Below are 14,511 nucleotides of genomic sequence, written 5' to 3' on the forward strand. Positions count from 1 at the left end.
TTTATTTTTGGTTCTTTCTGAGTATTTCCATCTCTCTGCCTACATCGCCCATCTGTTCTTGCATCCTGTCTGCTTCATCCATTAGAACCAATGGCATATCAATTGCAGTAGTTTTAAATTCCCAGTCTGATAATTCCAAAATCTCTGCTGTATCTGGTTCTAATGCATATCTGATTCTTCATATTGTGTTTTTTTGCCTTTTGGTATGCCTTCTAATTTTTTATTGATAAGCTGGACATGACGTACCAGGTAAAAGGAATAGCTACAAACAGACATCTAGGTATGTGGTGGTGAGGTGTGGGAGAGGGGAGCATTCTTTAGTCCTATGATTAGGTCTCAGTCTTAAAGTTTATGCCTTTGAACTGCGAACTTTACAACTATTTGGATTTTTTTTCTACCCATGTAAGTGGGACAGAATAGCTAGAGTTGGCTGGAGCTCGGTATTCCCTTCTCCAGGTCAGTTAGGCTCATGAATATAATCCAGCAGGTTAGGCTCTAGTTTACTAGTTTTCCCTGATGGTGGGCCTTGTTAAGAATGAGTTCTCTGGTATATTTCAACATGATTCCTTTTTTCTTCCTGCCAGAAGCAAAAGGGGATTTTTCCTCCACTATTTACTATGGGAATGAGGTCAAACACCTGAAAGTTAATCTCACAATATTATGGGGCTACCTATAACTGGGTCCCTCTGGAGTTTTCAACCCTCTGAGTTGTCCACACAGAGTCTTTAGCAGTTTGGTGGCTACAGTTCAGGTTTTCCTAAACCAGCACCTGTTTCAGGGGTAGTTTCTGCTCATGAATCTCTGCTCCAGTAAAACATGACTCCCTCTGTTCACCTGTCTGACTCTCCAATCTTGGGGGCAGTGGTTTGCTTTGTGTTCTCCCCTCTCTTAGGAATCCAAGAAGACCTGTTGCTTTTTCAGTGTATTCAGATATTTACTTGTTAGGTTTGAATGTTGGCTCCGTACATGTAGAACTGGAAAACCAGAAGTCTCTATTGTTTCATATTCTCAGTTCCATTCATTTCTGCCCATTTATTATTTCCTTCCTTCTGCTTCCTTTTTTTTTTTTTTTTTCTGGCCATACCTCGAGGCTTGTGGGATCTTAGTTCCTCAACCAGGAATTGAACCTGGGCCCTTGGCAGTGAAAGCATGGAGTCCTAACCATTGGACCGCCAGGGCATTCCTTGCTTATTGTTTCTTAAGATGGAAGCTTACATAATTGATCTGAGATCTTTCTTCTCATCTATTATAACCTTTACGGGTTTCTCCTGTGGCTCAGCAGGTAAAGAATCCACCTGTAATGCAGGAGATACAGGAGTTGTGGGTTCGATCCCTGGGTTGGGAAGATCCACTGGAGGAGGGTATGGCAACCCACTTCAGTGTTCTTGCCTGGCGAATCCCATGGACAGAGGAGCCTGGCAGGCTGTAGTCCATGGGTCACAAAGAGTTGGACACCACTGAAGTGACTGAGCATACACACACATTACATTATAATGTGTAATATAAACACTACTGCTAAATATTCTAAGTATGTACAGTCTCCCACAAATTTTGATGTATTGTTTTCATTTTAAGACATCTTTTAATTTCCCTTGTGACTTCCTTTTTGATACAAGAGTAATTTAATTTTAAAATATTTGGGGGATTTTCCAAATAGTTTCCATTATTAATTTCTAGTTTTATTACATTGTGGTCAGAGAACATACTTGGTATGACTGCAGTTCCCTTAAATTTGTTGAGGTTTGTTTTACGCCCTGGAAAACAGTCTTCCTTTATTAATGTTTCATATGCAGTTGGGAAAGAAAGGCTTTGAAACTGATTAAAATTTTTACCTGAATTTTTCTTAACCTCATTGTAAGATGACTTGGGTCTTTCTGTGTGTCCTGCTATAGATGACCAGTACTTGCGTTCTGTGTCCTGGGAAAAGGCCTGCTACTGCTGCTGCTGCTGCTAAGTCGCTTCAGTCGTGTCCGACTCTGTGCGACCCCATAGACGGTAGCCCACCAGGCTCCCCCGTTCCTGGGATTCTCCAGGCAAGAACACTGGAGTGGGTTGCCATTTCCTTCTCCAGTGTATGAAAGTGAAAAGTGAAAGTAAAGTCGCTCAGTCGTGTCCGACCCTCAGCGACCCCATGGAGTACAGCCTACCAGGCTCCTCCGTCCATGGGATTTTCCAGGCAAGAGTACTGGAGTGGGGTGCCATTGCCTTCTCCGGGGAAAAAGCCTGCTTTTCCTTAATTACAGGCTGCTTGATTGTCCTGCAAACTCAGTGCTCTGCTGGGCTGAAGGGAATTATGATTTTATATTTCATCTGGATTTTTATTGCTGTTAATGTGGGAGCAATGAGCATTTCAGTTTTTTTTTCCCCCCAGTTCCTATATTCTAGGAACATGTGAAAATCCTAAAATTAAAAAAAAAGTGGGGTGGGACTTTTAGGACACCAGGAGACTTAGGCAATCAAAGTGTTGTTCCATTGCTCCTTTATTATCTTCCTAATACAATATTTAAAATCATTCAAATTTTTCCTCATATGTCTTTTAGCTCCTGGCTAGTGAGATTTCTTCTTGGTTGGCCTAGACATTCTGGAATACCCACTTTTTGACTAGGAGCAGATGCACTGGGTTTTTGCCTTCTGAGTTCTTTTATTACCATTCTTATGGCAGAAATAATTGGCAGAGATGATACCTAACCATAACTTCTGTGATCTCATTTGAGACTGGGTCAGTGGGCAGATTTCTGCTTTTTTTTTTTTTTTTCCAGTAGCAACATTAAGTAATAAAAAAACAACACATGGTATTATATTTGTTGAAATATTTGAGATCTGTCCTCTAGGAAAGATGCACACACAGGTTAGGGTGACTTACTTCAGAACTGTTCATTTCATTTTTTCCCCATGGGGGATATACAAATCATTAATAATGTGGTGTTAATGTCCTAAAGAGAGGAGTGGAGCAAGGATTTCCAGAAGTGGGCAGTACATAGGGTTATTATCATAGCTCTGTGCACTGCACACTGTCAACTAAGAATATATTATGTTTTAGTGGTCATAGTAGCTGGTTCCCTGTCTCTTTCTCAAACTTTTCATCTTAATCCATTGCTCTTGTTAGTGATGAATCTGTTGGAGGAAACATGACCCATCCCTGGCCTTTAGTACATGAAGAAATCTGTCCAGGGACTTTTAAGAAAGGCTTATTGCTTCAAAGGAGACAAAAAGAGATAGCCCTTTTCTTTTTCAGGATATTGTTATCTGGATGTGATACGAACTACTATAAAACACTGTAGTCACAAGAGTCAGATCTCTACTGCTGCTGCTGCTAAGTCACTTCAGTCGTGTCCGACTCTGTGCAACCCCATAGATGGCAGCCTACCAGGCTCCCCCGTTCCTGGGATTCTCCAGGCAAGAACACTGGAGTGGGGTGCCATTTCCTTCTCCAATGCATGAAAGTAAAAAGTGACAGTGAAGTTGCTCAGTCATGTCCGACCCTTAGCGACCCCATGGACTGCAGCCTTCCAGGCTCCTCCATCCATGGGATTTTCCAGGCAAGATTACTGGAGTGGGGTGCCATTGCCTTCTCCACAGATCTCTACAGTGAGGGGAAAAGAATTGAAAACATCGTTGCTTCTCAGTGCCAACACTTGAGCACCTGAATAAACAGTCCTGAGGCCACCCTACCTCTGGATCCCTTGCATGTGCAAGCATAGACTTCCTTATCATTTAAGCCAATATGGTTATTGGTGTTGAAAGCATCCTCACTGATACCTAAAAATAATAGTTTTCTTCAAATATAGATACATAATAAGTAATAGTATTCTCTAAATATATGTAAATGCTATCGTGAATAATAAAATACAAATTCATTTTTAACATTATCAGAGTCAACGTAGCCCTCTGGCATAGCCTAATTTTCCAACCAGTTGATTCCAAAAGTACAAGTATCATGATATAAAACTCTACAAAATATTCTGACCTTCAGAAGAGATATTTATATCTCCAAGAGTTGAGAGTGACTCAAGCAAATGTAAAGGCTCAAATGTACCTCCCTCATTGTGAAGGCCACACAGACACCTAGTTTTCACAAGTACCATGAAGAGATTAAACAGTCTCAGAAGAACGCTAGACTCTGAGACTAATTTTAGTTAAAAATGGGCATGGTTCTAATATTAATATCATAAAATCTTGGAGCTCAAAGAGGTCTTAGAGATCAACCAACAATGATGCAAGTGAGAAAATTGATAATCAAATAGACTGAATAAGTTGCTGAAGGTAATTAATGGTAGAATCAAGACTAGAATACAAATCTTTTGTTTGCTTCTTCATGCTATGGCATTTGAGAAAATTGTTTAAGATGCTTTTAAGTATCCTAAATACTGAGGAACTTCAAGAATCACCCCCAAATTTGTGGCCCAAATCTATGCTATTAAAATCCTATGAAAGTTCTAACAATTCTCAATTATGAGGTTAAACAGAATAATCCTGCTTTTGCTAACTTTTTCCACCCACTATTTTCTCTGGGAAGAAATGGGCTCAGCTCTCCTTCATACTAACAGGTTATTTGAAAGGGCAGGATAACTAGTGTGGCATAAAATCAAATATGTTGTATAAGGTAATGTTTTTGCAACTTACATTTATCAGACTGTATGCATTTCATCTATATTAAAATAACTGCTGCAGGAAGAGTACCTGAAATGGGGTACTAAAATTTAATAATTTCTGATTATCTCAAATACTCAACCTCTCTGGAATAGCTAAAGAACTCAATTAAACTTTTCAATGGCAAAAAGGTAAAGATCCAGAAGCAGTCCTTCTTTTTCCCTAGAAGCAACAAGAAGCAACATTAACTTCAATGTAAGTTTTTCATAATAATCCTATGTAACTTGCAAGAGTATTATGAGGTTCAAGAAGTAATCAATTAACAATGTATTACCATGACTTAAACAACATTTTTTTAAAATAACATTTTAATAGGTAGTTTTGAAAGGAAGTCACCAATCTAAACTGAAAACCTGGGAAAACAAACCCAGACTGAAAAGAAATATCCCAGTTGATGGCTTGCCATATTGATTTACTATATATAGAAGCCTTGCCAATATTGAAGCCTGTCTGCTTTCTTAGGGATAATTCACGGGTAGAGAATAAGGTTCTTGGCACAGGAAAAGCACAAAGGGGGACTTTTCCTTTAAGGGATCAAAATGTAGCAGGTATGTGACCTTTGAGTTTCCACTTTTGGTTTGTCTGGGTTAACTCAGGCATCTGAGAAAGGATTGAGTGAGTTAAGTTGTTTATATGAAACTTAACTTATTCAATCAACCTCTGAAGATTTTTTAGGTGAGGAGAGAGACACGAATGGAAGACAGAAGAAAAGAGGAGAGTTTTCTCTGATGCTCAGACAAATGGGGCTGGGGGTGGAACAGGGTGGGAGGGAACTTGCATTAGTTTCAAGATCTGATAAGTTAATACTCAAAGGGGATTTTATCATAAAATCTGGAAAGTCTGAAACAGAAAGTTAATTTCATTTGATCTCACACCACACAAAAGCTCCACAGTAATGATCTACTTGTACTCCCAGTTCTTACAGCCCATCAGATTGCCAGCTTTATCATCCCAGAATAGCCTCAGGCTTGTTCTAGGGCCCAGAAAACTCATGGGAAGAGATGTAAAGATATCATTGGCTATTTTGCAAAATCAGTATAGTGTTAAGCCTGGCAATAAAGCTAAAGAAACTAAGCTTCTTTAAACTACTTGGAGAGAAGGTGTTACAGGTAGCCATGGATTTCCTCTCCCCATATAAAGGTGGAAACTGTTCTGCCACTCCGAGATCAGTACCCAGTTAGAGAAAGAAGAACACAAATCAGAAAAGCTAACATCCCATGGGTGAGACTGGGGAAAACAATTTGATATTGATTGAGCCTCAAGGGCCAACCTCAAAGTTTAATGTCTATGGACACCATTCTGGCTGTTCTGCTTATTGAAACTGAGAGTCTTGACTTGACCCTGTTCCCCTATGTGGGATACCTCTGGCCACTTGTCCTGTGTGTGTCTTCAGCATCTGCCCATTTTTTTCTCTCTGTGTCTCGTAACAGTTGGATTTTCTTAAAATACTTTGTTTTTTTAAAGTCCTTGGAGAAATGGGCCAAGTTTTATCTTTTCACTGTATTCCTAATATTGAACACAGTGCCTGTAGTATAAGGGGCATTGAATAAAACCCCTTTCTCTCTCTCTCCCTCTCTTGCTCCCGATTAGTATTCACAACGACTCCTACTTACCTCCACAGATGCCCTGCTGCATTTAAACTCACCGTGTTAAAAGCCAGACTTGTTGCTTCCCCTTCTCTCTCCTCAGTCATAGTCGTGATGGTCTACAGGGCAGGGTTTGTATCAGGCCCCCTGTGACTATTCAGAAAATATTTAAAATGGAATGAGGAATGAAACAGGAAAAAGAGAACAGAAAGCAAGTATGAGGGAAAAGTAGTAAAATAAAGAGGGGGTTCATGAAGTTAACAAAGAAAATGAAAGAGGGAAGAGGAGAGGAGGACAGTGGATGGGATGATGATAAGTGTATTTTAGATTGTTTTTCCTCAAATTTGGAGGGAGTGGATGCATCTAGAGCCCTCCACGAAAAAGTCAGAACACTTTTCCAGCTTAATCCTCTTCCCTTCCAATGTTGTATTAACTGCTTCCAATTTGGTTTAGACTCTGAGACATACTCTGAGCGTGATGAGAGAAGTGACTGAGGGGCATGTTTCCATCTTTTAGCCATTCCTGTACATGCAGATAATAGGAGTGGTTGGGCCATTTTCCACTATGGAGCATGATTCTGTATACCAGCTGACAAAAATAGAAAAGGTGCTTGTTCCTAACCTCCTAGTTCTCAAGATGAAGCTCTGAAATGAAGCTCTGGGGTTAAAGTTCATTTGTTTTTCCCATGGGGAGTGCTTCTGTATTTTCTCTTAAGTAGGTAAAGGGACAAGATCTTGCTTGCTCTCTGGGCCTGGAGTTTTTACAATCTTGTAACTTTTTGTGTGTTTTCTTTTTGGGTTCTGTTGCCAGCTTATTTTAAGTCTGATGCTCTAATCTCTTTGAATGATGACATGTCATAACTGTAACCCCAAGACATTTTCAGGTAAAGGCAAGATGCAGGCACTCCTTGATTTTATTTGTGGGAGGTACATTCTAGCCTACAGGGAAATGTGTAAGAAATATTGTTATTGTTAGGGGCTTGGTAAAATCATGCTGACATCAGGTAGTTTTGAAGGGTGCTTAGAGCTATGAAAAGAACATTTTCCAGAAAAATTATTTGTTTTCAATAGTTATTCCAAAAAGAGGCTTAAAGGACATCTGTGATTTTTTTTTAAACTAGTGAAAGCACCTGTCATAGCTTTCTTGGCAGGAAAGCCATTAAAAATCTAGACAGTGTGTTGAAAAGCAGAGACATTACTCTGCCAACAAAGGTCCATGTAGTCAAGGCTATGGTCTTCCCAGCGGTCACGTATGGTTGTGAGAGCTGGTAAAGAAGGTGGAGTGCTGAAGAATTGATGTCTTTAAACTGTGTGCTGCAGAAGACTCCTGAGAGTCCCTTGGACAGCAAGAGGATCAAACCAGTCAATCTTAAGGGAAATCAACCCTGAATACTCATTGGGAAGATTGATGCTAAAGCTGAAACTCCAGTATTTTGGTTATCTGATGCGAACAACTGACTCATTGGAAAAGTCTCTGATGCTGGGAAAGACTGAGGGCAGAAGGAGAAGAGGGCATTAGAGAATGAGATGGCTGGATGGTATCACCAAAGCAATGGACATGAACTTGGGTGAACTTCAGGAGATGGTGAGGGACAGGGAAGCCTGGCGTGCTGCAGTCCATGGGGCCACAAAGAGTTGGAAATGATTGGACAGCTGAACAACAACAACATTTCTAAGGCAGCTGCCTTCACATGCTGAGTTTCAATCTGTGCACCCCAGATTCTTGGTATCCCTGGCAGAGGTTTTTCTATTGGAATAGAGAATTTCACTAAAATATGAATGGGCAAGATGTTGTGAACTAACTCCCTCAGTCAGCAATGAAGCAGGATGTGAACATTAAAGGCGGTCCCTTTCAGGTGAGACCCTGGCCCAGAAACTTGAGGCATATTCTTTTTTGCAATCTTTTAAACAAAACAGTATGAGCACTCAGAGTTGCTTATTCACATGCTATAGACTGTATTAAGAATTTTCTGTGGGTTTCTAATATCAGTGAATACTGAAAACACAATTCAGCTTATTGCCTTCAGGGATGCTGCTCACAAGGCAATTAGGCAACATTACCGATTAGGGCCCAGTACCTCCCCATACAACTCAAAAAGTTGTCCTAAAAATTTAGAGTTCAGAGCCAACAGTTATTTTCATGTGAGAAGAACAGTGCATTCATTCTTAAGGCAGATGACATCCACCACACAGTAAATGAAATGAGCACACAGTTTATTTTGAGATGAATGTGATATTCCGCAGATCATTAACTCTGTGGATGGACCCTGTTTACCTTCGTGCAGTTTTAGTCACCTAAAGACAATCGAGAAAGATGTTCCCATTTGAATGCAGAGTTCCAAAGAATAGCAACATGAGATAAGAAAGCTCAGTGATCAGTACAAAGAAACAGAGGAAAACAATAGAATGGGAAAGCCTAGAGATCTCTTCAAGAAAATCAGAGATACCAAGGGAACATATCATGCAAAGATGGGTACAAACAACGCTAGTGGAGGTGATGGGATTCTAGTGGAGCTGTTTCAAATCCTAAAAGATGATGCTGTGGAAGTGCTGCACTCAATATGCCAGCAAATTTGGAAAATTCAGCAGTGGCCACAGGACTGGAAAAGGTCAGTTTTCATTCCAAACCCAAAGAAAAGGAAAAGCCAAAGAATGCTCAAACTACCGCACAATTGCATTCATCTCACCTGCTAGCAAAGTTCATCCTTGCTCAAAATTCTCCAAGTGAGGCTTCAACAGTATGTGAACCATGAACTTCCAGATGTTCAAAATGGATTTAGAAAAGGCAGAGGAACCAGAGATCAAATTGCCAATATCCGCTGGATCATTGAAAAAGCAAGAGAGTTCCAGAAAAACATCTACTTCTGCTTTACTGACTATGCCAAAGCATTTTTCTGTGTGGATCCCAACAAACTGTAGAAAATTCTGAAAGAGATGGGAATACCAGACCACCTTACCTGCCTCCTGAGAAATCTTTATGCAGGTCAAGAAGCAACAGTTAGAACTGTACATGGAACAACAGAGTGGTTCCAAATTGGGAAAGGAGTATGTCTAGGCTGTACATTGTCACCCTGCTTATTGAACTTTTATGCAGAGTACATCATGCAAAATGCTGGGCTGGATGAAGCACAAGCTGGAATCAAGATTGCCAGGAGAAATATCAATAACCTCAGATATGCAGATGACACCACCCTTATGGCAAAAAGTGAAGAAGAACTAAAGAGCCTCTTAATGAAAGTGAAAGAGGAGAGTGAAAAAGTTGGCTTAAAACTCAACATTCAGATAACGAAGATCATGGCGTCTGGTCCCACCACTTCATGGCAAATAGATGGGGAAACAGTGACACACTTTATATTTTTGGGCTCCAAAATCACTGCAGACGGTGACTGCAGCCATGAAATTAAAAGACATTCCTTGGAAGGAAAGCTATGACCAACCTAGACAGCATATTAAGAAGTAGAGACATTATTTTGCCAACAAAGGTCCGTCTAGTCAAAGCTATGTATGGATGTGAGAGTTGGACTATAAAGAAAGCCAAGTGCCAAAGAACTGATGTTTTTGAACTGTGGTGTTGGAGATGACTCTTGAGAGTCCCTTGGACTGCAAGGAGATCCAACCAGTCACTCCTGAAGGAAATCAGTTCTGAATATTCCTTGGAAGGACTGATGCTGAAGCTGAAACTCCAATAGTTTGGCCACCTGCTGTGAAGAACTGACTCATTGGAAAAGACCCTGATTCTGAGAAAAACTGAAGGCAAGAGGAGAAGGGGAAGATAGCGGATGAGATGGTTGGATGGCATCACCGACTCAATGGACTTGAGTTTGAGCAGGCTCTGGGAGTTGGTGATGGTCAGGGAACCCTGGCATGCTGCAGTCCATGGGGTCGCAATGAGTTGACACCACTAAGCGACTGAACTGAACTGAACTGAAACACATCTGAGAACCTTGCTGTTCATAAAGCAGCTAATGCCATTCACTAGAGGACAGATTTGACCTCAGAATGGGGAAGCCTACTGGTATCTCAGTAACTTTCTCAGCCATACCTGAACCAACAGGTCATGGTATATCACTAGGCAAGAATTCTGTCAGTAAAGAAAGAGATGTCTATATATGTGCTGTTTCTAAATAAGATTTATGATCTGGTGGATAGAAACAACAAAGATGAGTAACAGAGGAAAAACATATAATTCATGATATTTTGAGAACTCACATAAGCTTCAAGTAAACAAGCATAATATAGGAGACAATCCAAACGAATGAATGTAAAAAGTTCACCCTTGCTTTGCTGCACCTCAAATTCCAGTAACACACTGCTTGGTCGTAGTGGTTGAAGACACTGTGTTATTGAATAGGTAATTATCATCATGCTTGTAGGTATACAAGTAGATTAAAAAGTGTTGAAAATGGTTTTATTTTTTCCAAATAATTCCCCATAATTTTCTCATTTTAATATTTCCCATGAAGAAAAGTTTCATTAAACCTCAGGTCATTGCATATCAATCCATTCCTTCCTAAAGTTCTAATTTAGAAAAATTAGTGTTATAATGAGACTGTACCAGTGTAATTTTGGTATTATCTGATTCAAAATGTTAGTGAACCCATCCATCTCATGACAATGAGTTGCCTTGGATGTGATCTTTGACTTTCATTATTTCTATTTGGGTTTCATTAGTTCTATCTGGGGATTGTGTTTATGTGACAAGTTTTTTGGTTGTTTCTGAACACCTGTGAGTATATCTGTTTTCTCTTCTTTCAGGAAATAATCAACACTCCCAGTATGTTGTTCTTTTCAATGACTAAAAAAGTGGATGTTTTTCTAATCCAGTATCCATAATTACATATCCAACAAAGTTCACTCTAAGGCCAAAATGAAGTCTTTAGATTTCCCCATTGTCCTGCATACCTGCTAGAAGCTACCACTATACTGCTTATCCTTAGTAAACTAAGGCAGGAAAGAACAGCTCTCTTCCCTTCCTGACATAACATTAGTCATTTCTGAGGCTCTGCCCTGGGGAATGTACAGGGAGGAGAGGAGAAGAAATCTGCTGTCCAGATCCTCTCCAGGTGAGTATGATTTATGTTCATATGGTAACATGTACTAAGCTTTTTGAGATGACTGTTCCAGGAGCAAGAGCTTACACATCCTGTCCCAAGTCTTGTGTTGATTCAGAGTGTGACTCAGTGAACCTCACTGTGGGGACTGAGGGTAGAATGGCCTATGGCAAGTCTTCCTTGAAACACTATAATAGAATCTTTCACCAGAATGTTGACACATCTAGCTGCCAAGGACAAGTGGAAGGTAGGCTATCGCTAAAATTGTGGGCCTGGGAAGCAACTTCTTTTGCCCAAGTTCTTAACCCTAAAACCTTAACGTGATATTACCTAATTCAAACCAATAGCTAATGGCATAAAAATACATTTACATCCTATCAGGAAAACAGCTGTAATTAATAAAGAAGACAAAATCAGTCAGCAAGGGGAAAGAATAATTATTACAGAAACTACATGAAGCTAAGAAACCAAATACCAACTTAAACTAAAATTAAATTTAAAAATCCATTCAACTGTAGTGGTGGATATACTTCATTACACATTTGTCAAAGCTCATGGAATGTATACCCCAAAGAATGAACCCTCATGTAAACTGCAACTTTAATAATAATGTTTCAATACTCTTGCACCAATGGTAACAAATGCACCACATCAATGACACTAGCTACTAATAGTAGAGGAAAATATGTTGTTTGGTGGGAAGAGGAAGTGAGCAGGTATCTGAGATCTCTTTGTAATTTGTGCTCAGTATCTCTGTAAACCTAAAAGTGCTCTAAAAATAAAGTCTATTCATACAAGGATTTTTAAAAATTATATATAGTATTATACCTTCCCTGGTGGCTCAGATGGTAAAGAGTCTGCTTGCAATGCTGGGGACCCAGGTACAATCCCTGAGTCAGGAAGTTCCCTTGGAGAAGGAAATGGCAACCCGCTCCAGTATTTTGGCCTGGAAAATCCCATGGATAGATGAGCCTGGCAGGCTACAGTTCATGGGTTGCCAAGAGTCAGACATGACTGAGCGACTATCACACACATGTAGTATATAAAATTTAGCTAAGACATAGAAGTGCTTGTTACCTTTAAACTTAAGCTTTTCTTATAAATCCAACTGAGGTCTGGGTACAGAAACCTTGGTAAGAGAGATTGGTATTCCTCATTTTTTTCTTAGCATTTCAGATTCCACTTCACAGCAATGAAGTCAATCCTTGAGATAAGCAGTTAGCAAAAATACAAATAATTAAAATTATAATCATGACACATCCTTGAACGTGAAGCATTACTTGCAAAATGCAGCTTGACTTGAACTGAAGTGTTTATCCAGGGCTTGCTTCAATAGTATGAGTCTATGTGGAGAAACCTAGACTTGGGTCCCAAAATTCATGCCATGTTCTTTGAGCCATTTTATCTTTGAATAATGAGATTTTCAAATACTTTTCTTCTATGCCTCTGGATAAACATGGTAGGGTCAGCAGGATAAACGTGCAAGAAGTAACCCTGCAGCCCCACCAAAAGATGAGGGCTGCTCAAGGCTACTCAGCAGACTGGCTTCCTGCAGTTCTCAGCAATCAGTCATGCCAGTCAATGCCTAGAAATGTGCTAGACTCACCTACTTGTCAAGAGTAAGCAACAGACAAGTTACTCTGAGACTCAGAGGAGTTCTGAGAGGAAGATGAGTCAAGATTTACTCATCTGTGTTTTCCAAATTTGAGCACCCACCTATTCAATCATTAACTGTGAGCTCCACAGTTCTCTCCACTTGAGGATGACTGATAAAGAGCACAGGCTAAAATAGGACATGCTTCTTTGACATTTCCCATTTCCTAATCTAAATCCTTGGGATATCCTCCTATACAGTGATTCCAGGAGGTAGAGATGTACTTATTCATTCACAGCCTTTACCATAAGTAACAGAAATATGTAACAGAACTTTTAAATTCTGTATTTATAAGTAACAGAAATATGTAACAGAACTTTTAAATTCTGTATTTATAAGGTAGTGTTTCTCTAATATAAAAGAGAGTTAGGAGATGAATGGTTGGGTTCTCCTTGGGTACTTTAGTAAAGTCTAAATTGTGCCCTAATAACCAGGACTCTAGAGCTTCAGACAAAGGGATGCTGGCAATAACAGACCATGTGCTTCTGCAAGTGGTACAGCAGGGGGATGCCATGGTGGTTTGCAGATTACAGGCTTTTTGCAGAATAGCATGAAATAAAATCACATTTAATTTTGGCACTAGGAGCAATAATATCAGCAAGAAAGTGACCAAACTACATGTTTACAAGTCTTTAAAAAACTTATGAAATAATCATTTGTTAAATATTGAAGGAACATATAAAACAAATCAATTTACTGATGTTTTTTCTTAATATGAATTTTCTACCTATCCATCCTGATATCTGTCATCCATTAACAGATGCTGAAATTTTAAGATGAGTATACAGAAAAAAGAAACTGGAAGCATTCAATTCCTTATTTTAATTTTTCCTACATATTTAAAAAAGATTACCCTAATTTTGATTTTACCTGTGAAACACCTCAGACCAGCTCATAGAACACTAATGTTCTATTGGAGCACAGTGTGAGAAATTTTGGCTAAATGAAACAGATGAGAAAAGTTCCCTTATCAAGCATCTCTCTTGTGCTGCCCCTGCCAGCTGCTTCCATCCTCAGCTTTCAAGTGGTGACTTCAGGCCATCACCACCTCCACCGCCAGCACTACCACCTCCATCCTTGTGTTCAGGGTTACTGTCTGCCACATTCCATATTAAGCACTTCATCCACCTCACTAGATTTAATGGCATAGTTGTTGTTACCCCATTTTATACAGTATGAGGAAACACTTTTAATAAGAGCATGAGTTAACATGGATTATAAAGGCAGAGTTGAGATTTAAGCCCTGGTATGTCTGACTCTACTATCCATTCTCTTTTTAACTGCTACCTATGCTTCCTTCATGACTCGATATACAGCAACAAGGGTGGAAAACAATAATCCATTGTATTTATAAGCCTGTCAATAAGCCCTTACATCAGGTATTCAAAAGTTTCTCAGTCACAATCTATCACTATATTATTACCCAAGGTGTCTCTGTGTCCTGTAATAGGGTTTATACACTTACAGAATATATTTAACAGAATTAGTTACAAAAAAAAGATGTTGATTGAAAAGTAGGAAGGAAGATCTATCTGGATTGTTGTGAAGACAATAACATATAGCTCAAATAC

The 14,511-nt window shown here is 39.5% G+C and overlaps 1 long non-coding RNA gene across 2 annotated transcripts in view; it reads right to left on the bottom strand.

Annotated features, from left to right (window-relative positions):
• Positions 1–14,511, bottom strand: part of LOC138427538 (uncharacterized) — a 24,668-nt gene continuing 10,157 nt past the window's right edge. Inside the window, exons 7-9 of one of the 2 annotated variants that reach the window (XR_011252046.1) lie at positions 12,364–12,490; positions 6,296–6,389; positions 1,058–1,295 (exon numbers count right to left, since the gene is read on the bottom strand). This is a non-coding gene — a long non-coding RNA (uncharacterized lncRNA). Of the gene's footprint in view, positions 1,296–6,295; positions 6,390–12,363; positions 12,491–14,511 lie in introns of both variants that reach the window. The other variant, XR_011252045.1, reaches the window with a different exon arrangement.

The sequence above is a fragment of the Ovis canadensis genome, chromosome 22 (genome assembly GCF_042477335.2).
Source record: "Ovis canadensis isolate MfBH-ARS-UI-01 breed Bighorn chromosome 22, ARS-UI_OviCan_v2, whole genome shotgun sequence".
In the NCBI taxonomy this organism is placed as follows: Eukaryota; Metazoa; Chordata; class Mammalia; order Artiodactyla; family Bovidae; genus Ovis; species Ovis canadensis.